This window comes from Papio anubis, chromosome 3, assembly GCF_008728515.1.
Source record: "Papio anubis isolate 15944 chromosome 3, Panubis1.0, whole genome shotgun sequence".
NCBI lineage: Eukaryota > Metazoa > Chordata > Mammalia > Primates > Cercopithecidae > Papio > Papio anubis.
The window spans coordinates 61396099-61415678 of record NC_044978.1 but is presented as its reverse complement, the minus strand read 5'-3'; the positions used below and the strand labels follow the sequence as shown (position 1 = coordinate 61415678).

The 19580-nt window shown below is 33.9% G+C and overlaps 1 long non-coding RNA gene across 1 annotated transcript in view; it reads left to right on the top strand.

Annotated features, from left to right (window-relative positions):
- Positions 1-19340, top strand: part of LOC103882304 — a 37987-nt gene extending 18647 nt beyond the window's left edge. Inside the window, exons 3-4 of the long non-coding RNA XR_004182688.1 lie at positions 409-654; positions 18834-19340. This is a non-coding gene — a long non-coding RNA (uncharacterized LOC103882304). The remainder of the gene's footprint in view (positions 1-408; positions 655-18833) is intronic.
- The last annotated feature ends 240 nt before the right edge of the window (positions 19341-19580 follow it).

The following is a 19580-nucleotide window of genomic DNA, read 5'->3' as shown; positions in this document are numbered from 1 at the left end:
CAGTGAAAAATCTAAGATTCAGGTACTTAACAATTTAACAAATCAGAATATTAGGAACCAGAAATATCTTCTTATTTATTTAAAGAAATGGTGCCCTTTAAGTAAATAAGTGGTTGCTTATTTACAAGTTTTTATTTTTTTCTTTATTCATGCTCTGCACTTTTTTGACAGAATATAGGTAGATCAATGTCAGTTTTAAACATAATATTATGGGCTGTAACACAGCACATATTTCCACAGTGGCGTTTTAATGATAGATAAGTGAGAATTAAGCAACTTGGCACCACTGCTTGCCTACATTAAACCATGATTCCAGTCAATCTATGAATGTTTTGACACATTGGCAGAAATGTTGTCAATTATTGTCATTTATGATGAATATGCTGGTTCTATTCTTTTTTTCCAAAGAATTACAGATAATTCCTGACCTTGACTATATGGACTTCAGAAGTTAATCTCTGCTGGCATCATTTCCCAAGGAATATTACCACCATCAATTCCAATATGATACATATTTGTATAAAGAAGATAGTTCCAACTGCAAGGAAGAACACCAAACATTGAGTATGGGGAAGAGGGGGAGAATCATTGTCCCCAGTCCAGAGTATGAAAGACAGCCCACAGTCCGACAGGAGACCGTGATGTTCTTCAACGGTAAATAAAAGATTGTTCGAATATGTTTTCTCCTGCTCAAGTAACAACTTGGGATTTTAGTGCTGAACTGCCTTAAGGAATATATTGTTTCCAAACTTTCCACATTCATGAATATTAATTAAACTAACACTCTAAGGCCATTTTAAATCAAACCTTTCTTGAAATAAGATTAAAGTCTTAAATATTTCAGTAGTTATATAAATCAGGGTATAGTTACAATTTTATTTGATCATCTGAAATTTAATAAAAATAAATATCTTGTGAGATAGTTGATGAATGGGGAGAAATCTGACTGTTCAAGTCAGCTACAAAAGACCTTCATATTCTTTCAGATAAAGAAAGAAGTCCCAGAAGCCTAATTATTGACGTGGTATCAATTCATTAAGATGTATATTGACAGGTCTTCTCTAGAGAAAAAGAATTAGCAGGATTGATGAAGCATGTTGACATTGAAGAGACAGATTTGGAAATAAATAAATCCACCATGCTTTATACAAAAGCTCTTTGTTCATCTATTTTTGGCGGAAATCTTGGGAAGGTATTGTATGTCTGTGTGCGTGCATGTACATGCATGTGTGCGTGCAATTATCAAAAGACTATTCTTGGAATCTTTTGTCCAAGATAGACCAACTCAATAATCATTCACTCTACCACTCTGAACAATTTACATGACTTTTTTTAGTAAACTCAAAGTAAAATAATACAGTGATATGACACTCCATGGGAGGCAAAGTAGGTCATTAACTGCTGCTCTGGCAATTTCTATTTAACAAGCTCCATTCGTATTATGTTTCTTATTTCTCTCAAATGAAAAAAACAAACCAAACATTTCTTTCTCCTGATACTAATTTCAACAGAGTGTACAAAGTCCATATACAGTTCCATGAATAAGTCAAATCAGCAAAATTTGGGGCTTATTTACTATTAGCCAGGAAGGGGAATAATTATTGATTTATTTATTGTTGGCTATTCATTCTATGCACAGTTATTGTGAACTTATTTTGCGTCCATATGTCCTAAATGTGTAGGTAATGAACTGGCTAACAGCAAAACCTTCACTTCTAAGTTAGGATGAAGAGAATGTGCTTAAAAATGCTGCACGGGAAGCCTTAGGGGCTCAGAAATTTATGTACAGTGCAAAACAAGTTATCAAGCAGTGTTCAAACTGGACAGCCTCTTTTTCTGAAAGCTATAATTATATACGGTGAAAAAATGTTTTTTTTCAGTGTACAAACAGGAAATAGTTTTCCTGTCACAAGGTGCAGATTTGTAGAATCTCACTTTATACCACTAACTTCACTCCTATAACAACAGCATTTTTCTCTTTCTCTTCTCTGAACCCCTGTGATCATCACCCCTGCAGTGTGGCTCAGTGAAGTATAGACATGGAGAGAATGTGGCCAAAATGAACAGTGAAAGCTGAGCTCAGAAGAAACAGAGAGGACATTTCCTAGGTCACAGGAAACACACTTTTTGGAACATGTATCAGAGGAAAATGAAACTTTTTAAATTTCGTCATCTCATATATTGGAGTCATTAGGGCTGAGAAAAAAAACAGAGACAAAAATAATGCTGAAGAATCTCCACTTAACTAAATTCAGATGTGTGAGTAATTACACGTCAAAATAATGTTCTTTGCAGTTTCTGGAGAAAACAACACGCAGAAACTGCCATTTGACACACATGGGCATGAATGATGGAAGGGTTTGGACTTTTTAAACAATTTTATAAGAGACATCATCAGGAAAGCAGTAAAAATGAAGGAAGAAGGATATTACAAAATCTTGAAGAATACACTCCCTTCTTGCATTCCCCCACTTCTTGGAGAAAGAGGGAAAAAGTAGTGAAGGATAAAGAATAGGGCAGTCAATAAAGTAGGAAATCAACCAGGATGATGCTATGTCTCTGACACCAAGAGAAGGCAGTTTTGATAAGGAGAGGACAATAAAGTCAGATGCAAAAGAAAGTTCAAGTACATTGAGATCTAAATAACCTCAAGGTCTAGGACTAGGCACAGAGGCCAGCTTAGAAACAATTAGATAAGTGGTAAGTCTTAGAGGGTGAATGATTAATTCAGCCACAGATTGACTAATGAATTTTCATCACAAGTACCCAAAGGAGACTTTTTCTCATAGACTATCATGTCCATTTGAGGACAGCAGGGGTCACTAACATACACTGGTCATTCATCCTGGACAAGTAGACCTTATGAATGTTCATGATGCAGACATATTCAGATACTGCTAGGACTCTGATATTTCTATAATTATTTAATCATAATTTGAATAATGAAATATATTTGGTTTTCACAAGATGATTTAGTTATTTAGTGTCTCCTAAATTTATTTATCAGAAACCACAGAAAATTGTCAAAGACGGTATATACCCCCTTCTTAAGTACTGCTAAGTGCTGATGAATGTGGATTGCATTACCACATCATTTGATCATAAGTTATGCCTCATTATATGATCCAGAACCATAGCTATGTAAATATAGTACATCGCACTAGTGGGCAAACAATGGTGTGAGTCAAGATCAAATAGATAATGCCTTTTCTTCGTTGTCTTGGGCTACCTTTTAGATGTGCTATAATAACAAGCAGACTCTAGGCATCTGATAGACAGGACAGCTGGGCAGGCGAGTTAGCAGTTCTGGCACTATCATATTGCAGGTGCAGGAATAAAATTCTCAAATACTTGAGAACAGTTGCCTATGGGCCAGCTATGAACTTGACCTCATTTCAGATAACAGCTTTTCCTTTTCACCCACAGCACAGCTGAAGTTTAGAATAGAATTTATTTAGCTCAACTTTCAAAAAGAAATTGATTCAAAGCCTACTTTCCTAAGACTCCTTTGAAGAGAAAATGTCATGAGTGTTTTTTCTTGGTGTTTAAAAGGTTTATGAAGAACAAATTATCTGGATAGTTCTTTAGTGAGTGAGAATAAAGTCCATGCTTTGTTCCTAATGTAGCCTTTGTATATTTCAGATACTTTACATGCTTCATGGAAATTTTTGCTTGGGAATTTTTTAAATTTTGATAAGATGTAGCCCTTGCATTAATGAATGATTTTATGTCTTTGATTACACCACCCATAATTTAATAGAAGTGTATTTTGTCCGGATAGTATTTTCTACTCCGGGAATGATTACATTAAATAATTTTGTCTCAAGGTAATACAAAATTTTATTGAGTGGTTACCTTTCCAAAATTAGAAATAAAATAAATAAACATTAACTATGTATTTGAGAAACCTGAATAAATTGAGTGTCACTTAACTCTGAAGAATAGCAGTTCCTTAAAAATATTTTACCACAAAATAGGGCAAATAAGTACTCAATGATTATTAAACCAAAGACTTTACATAATTTACAGAATAAAAATAGTCATACTAGTATGAGCTACTCTGTCCAGTTCCTGATTAAACTGTATTAAATGGGCATGGCAATAGGAAAACTGATGGTTTGGTAAAACATGCCACGACTGCCATGACACGGTGGAATGAAAGTAACGTTCCATTAAAAGGCATTTTCACTATCCTGTATCTTGTCTTTCCTAACCCTTAGTAAAGTACACAAAGAACACTGACTATTCCAGAAAAAAGAGCCCTCAACATCTTACTTTTTATTTCTAATTCGCATAGCGTCCCTTCTTTATGCACTTGCTGAAACCTATGTCTATATACATTCACAGTGAGCCCATCTTACTTGACAGCTCCCCAAAACACACTTGTACCTTGTATCACTACACATGAATGTCTCATACTGGGTCTAATCATGCCCAAAGTGTAAGTCCTTAAGTTAGGAAAAATTAATCTAGCAAATATTTTTAGTTCCAAACTTGTGCAAAGAACGGGGCAAGGATTTGTTTATGACACTAAGGAATAACTAAGCGTAATCCTTGCTTTTAAAGAGTTGTTCAGTCAAAAAGAATGTGACACAGGTGCAGGTTATGTATCAAGTACAAACTGTTTAAAGAAGTAATGGGATGGGGTTAGGGAAGATCATGATTCTGAGATGTCATAATAAAGAATTTCCATGTGACTTGGTTCTGAGTGGCTGGATAGGGCTGCCAGACAGGAGTTGACATCGAGGTGAAGGGATAATCATTTCAAGGACAGAAAACAATATGATCAAAACTATGAAATTAGAAAAGAGTAGGATCAATATATATAAAAATAGGGGAGCATTTGTGATTGGGAGTCTCTACTTCTCATATCTTTCTCCTCATCCTATTCATTCTTCAAAACTTTGCTTATAAATACCTCCTCAAAGAAAGACACCATCAAGCCAAACAAATATTTCTATCATAATATATTTCTGGTATACATGGTGTCATATTACGAGAACATATTTTATTTAGTAATTAAAATGCAAATATCAAAAGGACAGATGTTGTTACTTAATCCTCCCTTTTCACCCACAGCACATGAACCTATAATATGTATCATGAACCTATAATCCAGTGCATAGTACTTTGTAAATATTTGTTGAACAAATAAATCATTGAATGCTCAAATAGTTAATATTAGGATGCATTTTCATGTGCACCCTCTCATTTAGTTCTTATTGCATGTTTTGAGAAGTGTAAGATAGGTTTTGTATGTCATATTCAGTCTTTTGGAAAACACTTTGTTCAAAATAAGTCTCTGCTCTCAAAGATAAAACAATTATTCTACATCCAAATGAAATGGCTTGTATAAGCATGGTTGTTGATGACTGGGTGTATCAGTGAAAAAATAAAACACTGACCTTCATATTGGAAATTTTACTTCTAAATCACAAAGCTCCATGTTGAGGCCATGTTAAAGTTTTCTTATGCATCTATTCCGTATCTGAAATGCTGAATGTTGAAACACCTCTTTTATCCAATACCACCTATAAGACTGTAATAAAAGTAATTAATGTCAAGAATAACAAAACTAGGACACAATGTCTTGAAAATATATGTGTACTTAGAATTTTATGTAAAAGTGTTAATAGCGAATTTCTTCTTTGCCCAGCTGAATACAACCCTTTCTTTCTCAAGTCTAAACAGATAGTTAAGTTTTCTGTAATGTCAATGCCTTTTACTCTTAACTGCAAGGATTAGGGACATTGTTTCTCCTTAGAGTTAGAGCGAATTGAACCTCATTGATGACTCAACCCCCTAAATTTTACTTATTTTTTTGCCTTTAATTTTTAATCTTGCCCTTTTTGCTTTAATTTTTAATTATATAATACAGTTTACTAATGTACTCTAATATTGAAGTATTTGACCAATACAGAAATAGTAAATTTTCTTTTTAATCACTACTTTATTCCAATTTAGTCTCTTCTATAGCTATTAATATAAACATTAAACATTAATGTATTTTTTTCTGTGTATCAACCCAGATTTTTAAAAAATGTTTTACATGTCTACATAGTACCCAAAGAAAATATGTTTATGTATGTTAGTGTATTTTACACTGATGATGTCATACTGTAGATATCACTCAACCTTTGATTGTTTTTTATTTAACATCTTAAGCTCTTCATATCAGTACACAAAGATCTATTATTTTTCTTTTTATTCCTGCTTAGTACTCCACAGTGTGGCTATGCCTACTTGGCATACCATTCCTGTATAATAGATATTCCCATTATTTTGATGAATGATTGATTAAATCATATGTTTACATATGCCAGATTATCATTTGAAATCTTTACCAATTTATAATCCCACTTGACAGTATATGAAAATATATTTGCCTTTCACCTAACCAGCATTTGATATTATGCATCTTTTTAATGTTTTCTAATGTTATCACCTGACGTATTATTTTTTAAATTTGTGTTTTCCTAATTACTAGTAAATTTGAGAATCTTTACATATTGTATATTCTTTTTATATAGTCTTAAGTTTTACACCTTTGTTTACATTGCCAGTTTTTCTATGTTATAATTTTTTTATTTCTTATAAATCAATAGCAGTATTTTATACATTCAAATATTAATGTTTCTATAAGTAGTACAACTATCTTCTCACATACTTCTATGTTCTTTGAAATTTATGGAGTATTTTATCCTATCATTTTCAAAAAATGATGCAATGAAAATAATATCTTTTTCATTTTGCATTGGTATTTCATATTTAGGAAGGCTCTGAAAGGCCTGAGGCCTAGTCCCAGTTCTATAGTCTTAATGATTTTTTAAATATGTTTAGGATTTATTCAATTTGAAACTTATTTTTTAAAATATGTTCAATTAATGATCTAATCTCTTTTTTCTCAAAAGAAAATTTACTACTAATGACCTTATAATTAGTGTCTTAACTGTAGAAAGTTGATAATGAAATATTCCTCATTGTAGCAATTTGGTTTTTGCCTTGAGTTCTATTTTGGATGATAACTGTTGTCTATTTCTCACACAGACACACACTCACAATCCCCCTCCTTTTCCAAACTTCCTATGTAAAGAATTTTTGTTGTGTTTGTTTTTAATATGTCTTTGGAAACAACAGTGATGGTTTTCAGACCGTTCTAGGAAGCTAACAACAGGTTGTCATTCTAATATATTGTGACATTCATCTGCTCAGACTTAATCTTTCATTTTGTATTATGTGTTATATTAATAAGCAGATTAAGTTTTCTAAAATTTTAACACAAAACATAGACCCACATTTTCTCTCTGTCCTACAGTTACCTCCCCAAAATAAGATGAGAATATTACTGCTCTTTTACCTGTATTCTCCTTCTTCTCAAATGCTCTAAACTGTGCTCAGCTCCAGAAACCACCTTATTATTTAGATCTTCTGGTATTTTACTTTAAGATTGCTATTAAATTTCAATTTGTTAATATAATAAATAAAAGTATGTTTTAGAACAGTTATTTTTAAATGAAACTTAAGAGTATTTGTACAGAATTACTTCTTCTATACTTATGCCACATTACCTGGTTTCGTTTTTTCATTTTGCTAAAGTATGTCCTTTAGAAAAAGTGAGGAGTAACATTTTTTTCTCAGAAAATTTGCTGTATTTCATCTAATATTAACAATGAGGTATATGATGTTAATCTAATTCTCATATATATATATATACACACACACACACATATAAAACATTCACTCCTAAACCCTTCCAATAGGGTAAGGAATGAATATATATATATTCATTCCTGTGTATAATATACACACACACACACACACACACACACACACACATATTCTCATTTTATTTTGGGGAGGTAACTCTAGGATAGAGAGTTAAGTTGTAGGTTTAAGTTTTGTGTTAAAATTTTGGAAAACTTAATCTGCTTATTAGTATAACGCATAGAATAAGATGAAAGAGTAAGTCTGAGCAGATGAATAGTCACAATATATTAGAATGATAGCCTATTGTTAGCTTCCTAAAACAGGCTATATATATATATATATTCACTGGAAGGGGTTAGAAGGGAATGTTTAATACTTAATACTCTAAAATTTACTCCAATCTATGTCCAAAGGTGAACTTCTTTTAAATTTATTCTATTCAGTGCTTGCTAGATCCTTTCAATCTAAGAATGTTGGTTTTTTCTCATACTTTAAGAAGTTTTCATTATTATTTTTTAAAGTTTCCCTTTTCATTCTTTTGGTTATTTTAAGTACCTTCTTTTTGACAAATAATGATTTCTATCTATTATTCTGTGATTTAAATTTCCTTTCATTTTTCTCATCTCACCTCACTATTTCAGCTTACTAATCTGTTCCTAAGCTCTTTCTTTTACAATTCCTTTGAGCTTTTAAAATCAGGCTGCATAATGTTTTGTCAGGCTTAATGTTTGCCTCATTCCAGCAGGTTGGTATATTTTAGTGACTAGCTTCTCCAAGTGTGTCACACCCTGCTGTCAATAACTATATCATTACACTACTGAATTCTGTTTCACAAACTTGAATTTTTTGATTGCACTACCCTGTATTCCAATAAGAACAGCATATACAGGCAGAGTCTAAAAGGAAAGTGAGACAATCAGGCTCACATTACGTGAATTATATCTCATATTCAAATTTTAATCCCATTCAGTTCAATGATGACCCTCTGATAAATCTAGATGGCTGTGCAAATTTTTCAGAAATGTGTGGAAAGACAGTGTGTGAAAAAAGTGTTATGAAATTCAAAATGCAGGTGACAGCAAGTGACAGAAATTGGAAAGAATATTTGATTGTACTTCAGCTTATGGTGATATTGATTTCATGCTCTGATAGACCCTAAAGAACAAGGCAGTGTAATGGTATTTTATTTCCATTTAACATTATGGACATAATACATGTCAAGGTACTTCTGCTTTTAATGCTTTATTTTAAAGAAAGGTGAATTGAAGATTTAGAAAAAAATCGCACACATAAATCATTTTTGGTTGAAGTGCATGATTGCTTCTCCAAAGAAGTGCTATATAAATTCACTATCATTATTACTAAAAATACTTCATAAAATAACTTCCCAATCAACTTGATGTAAATTTAAAAAGTGAATATGGACAATGATAAAGATATGTAGGCATAAAGTAACAATATTATTATAAAGCCTAGATATTGTGGAGCTCTTTACACTAACAGAAGTATGAACAAAATACTTATTTAGGCTCCCATGCTCTGGGCACTGCAGGTGAGTGAGGAGGGAAAGTCTAGTGTCTACAGAAAGAGACAGACATTATTCAGATAATCACATCAAAAAAGACACACAAAATGGGACTGAGAAGAATGTCACATAGGAAAGAACCATTGCATATGAGAGTTTTTAACTAGAGAACCTAAACACACTGGAGCACCACAGCAAGCGTTCCTGTGAAAATGTATTTGAGCCAGTATTGAGGGAATTCATAAAATATAGGCAGGGAGGGAGAGGTTGATGAGCATGCGCAAGACAAGGTGCGGCATGCATACGCTCCCTGTGGCAGACGAAGATGAAAGCAAACCTGAGACACTGAAACATCAATAGAAAGTAGCACAAAAGGAGACTGGGAGCCAGGCAAGTGTTCTGTACTCTAAGTACTTTAGCCTTTTTTCTGAAAACAAGGGGAAATCAATTAGGTAATTTCAAAAATTTGGTGGGGGACATGGCAGTGTCAGAAATGTGTCCTGAGACAGAGTTACAGTCTGAAGAGCAGATCTAAAAGGAGCCAGAGTGGACTCTAGGAGATTTAACCAGGGCATGGTTGCAGTAGTCTAGATGGGAGAAAATAGTAGCTTGAACTAGGGTGCTAGTGGCAGAGAAGTAGACAAACAAGGCATGTAATGATGACATAAGTGTTTAGAATTTGATGATAAATAAGTGTGTGAGGAGAGAGAAGCCAGTAGCCAGTGTTGATGAAATTTCCTAAGTTTTGGACTTGTATGCCCAGATGGAATATGGTGAAACTTATCAAGACATGACATGTTAGATTAAAAGAAAGGAATGATGCTGGATTATTGCCTTTTTATTTATTTTAGGAGAAAAGTATTTGTAATATCAGTTTAGTCTTAGGCATATCAAATTTAAGACGAGATAGAAGTATTCAAGGGTAGTTGAAGTTTGGGATATATATGTGTGTATACACACACACATACACACACATACAGGGCTCCGAAGAAAGAGATCTGGTCTGGTTATATACATTGATGAGTTGAATTATTATTGTATGGATGATAAATAATAATACAGAAAAAGATGAAATCACCTCAGAGGAGAGAAAAAAATGAGAAGAATGAAAGAAAGAGCCCCAGGGAACTCCATTTATTGCCTAGATCTATGATAATGACTCTTTTGAGACTGAGATGGTTGACTTAGGAAGCAGAGGCCAAATAGGAAAAGTATGGTGTCATGGATGGTAATGGAAGAGAGTGTGTTGTGAAGGAAGAAATAATAAAATCAAATATTGGTAAGAGGTCAAATTTCAGAAGAAGATTTTAAAATACTCTTTCAATATACAGACATAAAGATTATTATTCTCGTTAGCATGTGCTGTTTTGATAAAATGCTGAAGGCATTTATAAAAAATTGAGTAAAGAATATTTTGATTAATACTCCAAACACACTTCATATCAAATTTTATTTCCTCCCATTTGATTGTTGCAGAACAAAGATTTAAAGTTATATCTGGCTCGGGTTTCTATACCTAGTGTCCAAATCATTTTTTGAATCCACAGTCTTTCATTCAATGTATTCCACATACAAACTTCCTACACAAGCAATAAAGATGGATTTTAAAAATTAGAAAAAAAAAAAAACACAATGGGGAAAATGACTCATATTTCTATGTTGACTGTGGGTCGCAGAGGACTAACCCACAATCAATGTAGAAATATGATTAGTATTTTTTACCTTCTTCTCTATACATCTTTTATATTGTTTCTTCACCTGGTTACTTCTAAATGGAACTAAGTTCTACCATTCTTCTACTGGTCATTAGACCAAGGAAAACCAACTCTTTCAACTGCAATCTCCAAGTTTCCTGAAGAAGGAAGAACATTGAAGAGAGCAATTGAGACACTTCCTTACTGGGAGAATTATTAGTGACAACAACAAAATGAAATCAAACTGATAATCTTTTAAGAGGAGGAAATAGTTACCTGAAAACACATAAACTTACAAAAAGTATAACTCTCCTTTTGAGAAGACCTCAGCTAACTCAGTACTTTTTTCATGTTTTGTAGTTCACCAAATTCCAGCCAGTTTCCCTGCTGAAAACAGCATTTATGCAGACCTCAACTATGTTAGGTATATTCTGCCTATCACAATTAATATAGATAATAATAGAAATATGTAAAAATTACTTGTGTCTTTTTATGGCCCCATAACAAATATGTGCTTATGAGAAATACTATTTGCTGAATAAGCAAACTTCCAACATATACACCAATAATACTATTATAGAAAAAATCTGTATGCTGCATTTCAATTAAAATACCTTGGGGATAAATGGTGTTTCATATTGCACAAAGTATTGTCATATATATTTTAATGAGTAACATTTGTCCAGTAATTTGTGATGGGCTTTCACATTGTCCAGTTTAAGCCTTATAACATCTGCATGTAGTCAATATTAGTCTCCTTATTTTGCCAATAAAGAAATTGTGACTTGAAATTGTTAAACAATTTGCTGCTTTAATTCAGTTAGTAAAAAATCAGAGGTGTAACATGACTAGAATACAAGTTTGGAGAAATTTTCACATGCGATAACTGCCTGGAGAACTCTTGCTTATCTTAATTATTTCATCATATTTGGTTTATTTTTTCAACATTTTTCAAGATTTAGTTAAATGAGAGTAGATTTTTCATTTTTTCTTATGCAATTCCCTAAATAACCAAGGGAATTCACATATTTATTGTCATATGCTACCAAATCCACTTTATGCAACAGATATTGCCAATTTTATAATCACCATATACTTAACACATCACTCTCATAGTTCAGGATCCAGGTTGTAAATTTCTTCTCAGGCAAATTCTACATATGCATTGATAGAAAATAAACATACTGGAAAGCATCCAATATTTTTAAAATTCAAAATAAATACAGTCCTGGTTTTAACTGATATTTGCAGTTAACAGATAATATATAACCATGAAACTCAAAGATTATACTGTTGTACAAGAATAATTTAATTCTAATATAAATGATTTTTAACATGAAATGCTTGATAAGAAGTAAAGACCAGAAAGATAAGAATAAATGTACATCACTGAATGGGGTTTCAAAGACAAAAAATGTTCTTACAATTTCACAATGTGGAGAAACAACTTTTAAGAGCATATTTAATCAAATTAGCACTAAAAAGATAAGAATAAATGTACATCATTGAATGGGTTTTCAAAGACTAAAATGTCATTACAATTTCACAATGTGGAGGAACAACTTTTAAGAGCATATATAATCAAATTCTGGTTTCTATGAAGTTTCTGAAGTTCATTGTAGTAATTGGGATAAATATATTGTTTCAACCTATGATAAACACCATAAGATTGTAACGACTGTCTTGGTAGAGATTCTCTTCCTTGCTGTCTAGCATGCAGTAAGTAGTCATGTTGTAAGTAAGTAGTCAGTAAGTCCCTGTGGCAAGGTAGTGAAAGTGGCCTCTCTGGTCAACAACCAGTCAGAAACTAACAGCAGCCCCTGGCTGACAGCCAAGAAAGAGCTGAGACCTCACCCTCATAGCCCATAAGGAATTGAATTCCACAACAACCATATAAGTTTGGAAGCAGTCGATCTTTGAGATAAGACTGTGGCCACACTGGTACCTCAACTGCTGCTTTCAGAGGAAACTCTGAAGCCACGCCCAGACTCCTGATCTAAAGAAACTGCAAGATCACAAACATATGTTATTTTAAACCACTAAGTTTGTGGTAATTTCTTACATATTAACAGATAATTAATAGTAATAGATAATAAACAAAGAATGAGTATTTAGAAGATAATATTATAATGGTGTGAGTGGAAGAAAAGCATTGAGGTCCTTAGGAGCTCCTTTGATATCTGCAGTGCTGGGCAATAAATGCATCGCATCTTCTCTACTTTAGAATTTACAGTTGAGGAAGTCACATATATTTCATATAGGCAACGGACAACTGAATTGTCGATCTGGTTTCTGAGTAAGTTTGGATGTTTGAGATGAGTATCAATATGTTTTACTTAGGAGTAAATTTGGTTGCATATACAAAACATACCAAATGACTTTGCTCCAACACAAAGGCTAATACTTACAGAAACAAATCCAGATACAGACACTTAAGGACTGGTTCCTGGGCTTCGTTTTAAGTAACCACCACTTACAACAGCCCCTCACGGTCAAAGATGACTGCTTAAGCTCAAGGCAGCAAGTGGGAGAAATAAGGGGAGGAGGAGAATTAGTGGAAGTCACAGACAGTACTTTTTCCTACATTTAATAGGGCAAAACTTACCTATATAACTATAACTAGCTTCCAGAAAGCCATAGAAATCTATTATCTTAATAGGCTTCGTTTTTATCCTAAATAATATTATAGTCTTCTTACTAAGAAAGAAAAGGAGGCTGGGCTGTAAGGAGTCAATTAGTCATCTTAACCACATTACTTAATTTTTAAAATTATTAAATCTTGAACAATGGTTAAAAATTAGGTATAAAATTAGGTTACATAGATAAGCATTCCCGAATTATATTTATAGTTATCTAACCCTAGCCTGAATTAATGATAAAGCAAGATAAGTGCAAGTGACAGCATTTAATTTATGATAATTGTATTATAATAATTCATAACCATACTCTAACTTCTGCTTTTAAGCTGTTAGGCATGCAAAAACACTGTTATAATGCCAAATAAAATCAATACCAACTACTCAAGATTTATAGATGTGTTGCAGATAACTTGGTATGAGAAAAGGTAGATTATACTTTCAAAATATAAACATGACTTTAATGTGAGAAATTTTAAATAAATTATCATTAATAACTGAGTCTATTACTTCACTATTCTTTCTATTTTTGAACTTGTTGAATTTCAACAACAAAAACAGGGAAAAAAGTAGAATGTACCTGATAAAAATGCAGATAGATAGGAATGTTGTTCCAGGAGAATAAATTCAAATTATTGAATAAATGACTCTTCATTGAATATTTTATTTATCTCTAAAAGATATTCTGTTACATTCTATTACTGTTTTAGATGTCAATAGTCTTCAAACATAAATATCATTATATAGAGCCATTCTATTTCTAGATATTTATTTTATTGGGTGCAAAGTATGATATTTTATCATTGTAGCATGCATATATAGCATAAAAATAACAACAAGGGAGATGTTCAGCTATAGAGAATTAATAACTACTTTCCGGTGTAGGTATATAATAAACTTTATTCAGACTTTAAAGATGAGGTGGAAAAATAATTAAGTTTTTTTTCATCATTTATTATTAGTTTAAATGTATTTATCAAGTACTTCTGCTATAGAATATCTTCAGGAAAATCTCCTATAATGAAACTTAAAACACTCAATGTCTAACATTTAAATATAACAGCATATAAACCTCTAAGTGGAGCTGCTAATGCATGACCACTTCTCCAGCATGTGTCGCTCCAATATACTGCGAAGGAAATAGTCATTGGCGAAGAGTTAGTAGTAAATACAAATATCTCTGATTAAATGTAAATCACTTATTTATATAATAACTGTAATAAGTCCAATGATGAAAAATATTGGTTACAGTATAAAAGAGTTTAACAAGGAAACTAATGTATTTCGAGGCTAACATTTCAGCTGAGACCTGAAGAAGCGGTAAAAACTTGCCGGTTGAAATTTAGAAGGAAGAATAGTCCAGGCTAAGGAAGCACCATGTGGAAAGGCCTGAGTCATGGAGCCAGAGCATTTGGTTACAATGGTGTGAGCTCTATGATCCAATTCTATAAAATTATACAGATAAATATTTGAGAGGATATTAGCACCCTGAGTGGTAGGCTTATTAACTTTTCTATACAGGTATTTGACTTGCATTTCAATGAATCTATATTGCTTTAGTAATGATAGAAAGCACTTTTGGGGTGTTAAGAAAAGGCATTCAACATTTATATGGAGTATATGTAGCCCCTATATGCTCTCATGGCCTTATGCTTCCTTCCGGAATAACATTTATCAACCATGTTAAGATGAACATTGTAGTCACGTGTTACCAAGAGGAGACTGTGACATCCCTGAGGACAGGAACCATGTACTCACCTGCAGAACTGCCATACTCACTGTAACTTACACCATCATTTTTTGTACTTGTCCCTGGGCTCAGATTTTCAAGGTTGAATCCCAGGTCTATGATTTACTAGCTGCATGTCTTTGCATAGATTACACAATCTCTATAAGGCCTTTTTTCCTCCTATGTAAAATGGAGATAATATTAAAACCTATAGTGTCGATATGTTTTGAGAGTTAAATAAGATGAGGTAAATAAAGTGCTTAGCAGAATGACTGACACATATTAAATGGTCAATAAATATTTTCAACCATCGCAACTGGTCACCATCATCATCTACAATTTAAAAAATTCTCTTCAACAGTCTCTAAAAGGATACACAGAAGTTCTACTACTATTGCTACTAAGCCACTAAAGTTTTATGGTCATAATTCTTTTGTTAGATTTCTATATTTGTGTTGCAGGAAGTAAGGGATCCCGAATGGAGGGACCGACTGAAGCTGCGGCAGAAGAACATAAATTGTTATGATTTCATGGACATTTGTTAGTTCCCCAAATTAATACTTTTATAATTTCTTACGCCTGTCTTTACCGCAATCTCTGAACATAGATTGTGAAGATTTCATGGACACTTATCACTTCCCCAATCAATGCTCTTGTGATTTCCTATGCCTGTCTTTACTTTAATCTCTTAATCCCATCATCTTTGTAAACTGAGGATAAATGTCGCCTCAGGACCCTGTGATGATTGCATTAACTGCACAAACTGTTTGTAGAGCATGTGTATTTGAACAATATGAAATCTGGGCACCTTAAGAACAGGATAATAGCGATTTTCAGGGAACAAGGGAGATAACCTTAAAGTCTGGCTGCCTATGGGCCAGAGAACTTTCTTTGGTTCTCTTCTTTCAAAAGCAAGTAGGAGAAATATCATTGAGTTCTTTTTCTCAGCAAGGAAAATCCCTGAGAAAGAGAATGCTTTCCTAGGGGGAGGTCTCTGAAATGGCTGCTCTGGGAATGTCTGTCTTTTATGGTTGCAGATAAGGGATGAAATAAGCCCTGGTCTCCTGTAGCTCTCCCAGGCCTATTAGGATGAGAAAATTCTCTCCTAATAAATTTTGGTCAGACCAGTTGTCTGCTCTCAAATCCTGTCACCTGATAAGATGTTACCAATGACAATGCATGCCCAAAACTTCATTAGCAATTTTAATTTCACCCCGGTCCTGTGATCTCGCTGTGCCTCAATTTGCCTTGTGATATTTTATTACCTTGTGAAGCACATGATCTCTGTGACCCACACCCTATTTGTACACTCCCTCCCCTTTTGAAAATCACTAAAAACTTGCTGGCTTTGTGGCTTGGGGGGCATCATAGAACCTGCCAACATGTGATGTCTCCCCCGGACACCCAGCTTTAATATTTCTCTCTTTTGTAGTCTTTCCCTTTATTTCTCAGACCAGCTGACACTGAGGGAAAATAGAAAAGGGCTGAATCTCCCGCGATATATTTATTTACAAAACTGAGCACATATTCTCCACCAAGGAACTTCAAATTTAGTAGATTATAATCATTCTAGAATTGTTACAGCATAGAGAAAATTGGGCTAGGAAAGAGGAGATAATAAAGGGGGTAATAAAGAGTGGTATGAAGAAAACAAAACATTCTATGCATCAAATTCTGTACTCTCTACTGTCAGGCCTCTGAGCCCAAGCCAAGCCATCGCATCCACTGTGACTTGCTCGTATATGCCCAGATGGCCTGAAGTAACTGAAGAATCACAAAAGAAGTGCAAATGCCCTGCCTCACCTTAACTGATGACATTCCACCACAAAAGAAGTGAAAATAGCCAGTCCTTGCCTTAAGCGATGATATTATCTTGTGAAATTCCTTTTCCTGGCTCATCCTGGCTCAAAAACCTCCCCCACTGAGCACTTTGTGACCCCCACTCCTGCCCGCCAGAGAGCAACCCCCCTTTGAGTGTAATTTTCCTTTACCTACCCAAATCCTATAAAACAGCCCCACCCTTATCTCCCTTCACTGACTCTCTTTTCAGACTCAGCCTGCCTGCACCCAGGTGAAATAAACAGCCATGTTGCTCACAGAAAGCCTGTTTGGTGGTCTCTTCACACGGACGTGCGTGACATCTACCTTACTTAGCTTTTATTTATTTATTTAAATTATAAACACTGTGTTTGGAAAATGTAAAAATTTCAAATATATAAATAGGAAAATTCAAATTATCTTTACTTGTAAGTCAAGTTTCTCACAATATTTTAGTATACTCCATTCCAATATTTTGTTGAATAAAAGAATGAGAGCATAAGTGAAAGATAAGTTTGGTAGAAATTTTATGGAGCCTCAATCTTTCTTCAGAATCGTAATTTATAAAAAGAAAAATTAGAGATAGTACACACTATTCAAGAATTATTTAGTACTTTAAAAACATAAAAAGTTGTAACAAAAATTTACACTATCTGAATGGATAATTAACAAGAAAACACATTTCAGTGGAAAACAAAATTACTACAAATTATGCTTCTTCACTAGTTATTAAAAAATTTAAATGTTATAAATTTGACTATTGTGAAAGATATATTTTAGTAAGTTTCTGAGTTGTCAAATGCCTGTTAGTACTGGTGATGTAGAGAGTGAACAGTAAACATGTGTTAATTGGATGAGTGAGCAAATGATGGGAATGTAAATTGGCAGTAATTTTTAGAAAGAAAATTTGGCAATAACTTTCAAGAACTGAGCATTCTTCAGACCGTTGGACCCAGCAATTTACTATTGTATTTACATTTCAATTTAGGAATGATGTACACACAAACACACACAGAAAATCACGTCTATTATAAATGTACAAATCATTGAATTATCATTGAACACACTTGTGTAACTACTTCCCAGATCAAGAAATGAAACATTACGAACATCTTGGAATCCTTATTCATGCTCTTTACAGTTGCAGCCTGATCACTCTTCCCAAGTGTAAACATCATTCTTACACCAATGGCCAAAAAATCATCTCAGATGGCCACAGAGTTAGTAAGTGCTAAAAGCTGAAATTTGTCTATGGCTGAAATCCATATTCTTTCCATGATGTCATCCTCTTTTATGTGTGTTGGGGCTCTTTATTGTGCAAAATTGTGTCACAATAGAATATGTAAAATGTGCTTGATATTATAAGTAAATAATTGGTATCTGGAATTGGGTTTTTGATATTGTTCAGTGAATGAATACATGGATCACAAGTCAATAAATATTGAGCATCTCCTAATCAGACATGAGTTCAGACGCAGTATATAAAATGGTGAAGGAAAGAGGCAAGGCATCACCCTCAGAAAACTTGCATTTTACTAGGCGCAGGAAGAAAATGAACACATAGTAAATAAAAGGTAACATCAGTGTTTGCTGAAAGTCTATGAAGGAAGCAAACATGGTTATGTGATGGGAAGTAATGAAGAGAATCAGTGGAGACGGGTGGTAAACAGGCTATTCAGGCGAAGGTGCTAAGTCAGAAAAAGCCTCTGTGTTTTCTTTTACAGAACAGAGCTGTGTACCTGGAGCCCAGCAAGCAAAAAACAGAAGATGCAGGAGGGTCAGGGCGACTGGAACCGGCCATGCAAAGACTTACAACACTTGGACCGTTGTCTGGATTTAATTCTATGGTTTTATTTAGCAATGCATAATCCGATATTTGCCTATAGAAGATCACTCTTTCTGCTGTGTAAAGAACGGACCATAGCCAATTGAGACTGAAAGCAAGAAACCCAGGGAGGAGGATGTTACTGTGGCCTAGGCAAAACATGTAGTGACTAGACTTGAGAAGGGTGGTCCTGGAGGTGGCAAGTTCAGTGTGGAAGATAGGGCTAACAGCCTGGCTGATGGGTTGGGAGGAATTAAGGATGCTTTCAAGGGTCTGGGCTAGAGCAAGTGTATGCATCCCTCTCTGGGCAACATTGTCGTCTAGGGAAATTTACATGATCATGAGAAGTGCCGCAAAAGATAAAAGCTACAATCTTCAAATAAAAGCTATAATTCTATTCTTTAAACATTAGGCAGTCATTGAGCTTTTTCCGTGGACAGCATGACTCATATTCATATTAATGCTGATGTGCATTTTTAAGTGAAAGAGTTTAAAAACAGCACGGAGAGTGTCTCACAGGTGTAAATGCCACTCAATATGTGTGTGAGAGAGAGTGGAATAGAGATGTTGTAAAGGCTATGTGTTTGGGGGCAAGGCAAGGTTGCTAGAAGCAGCTGGCCTAGAAATATCAACAGTGATTTCAGGG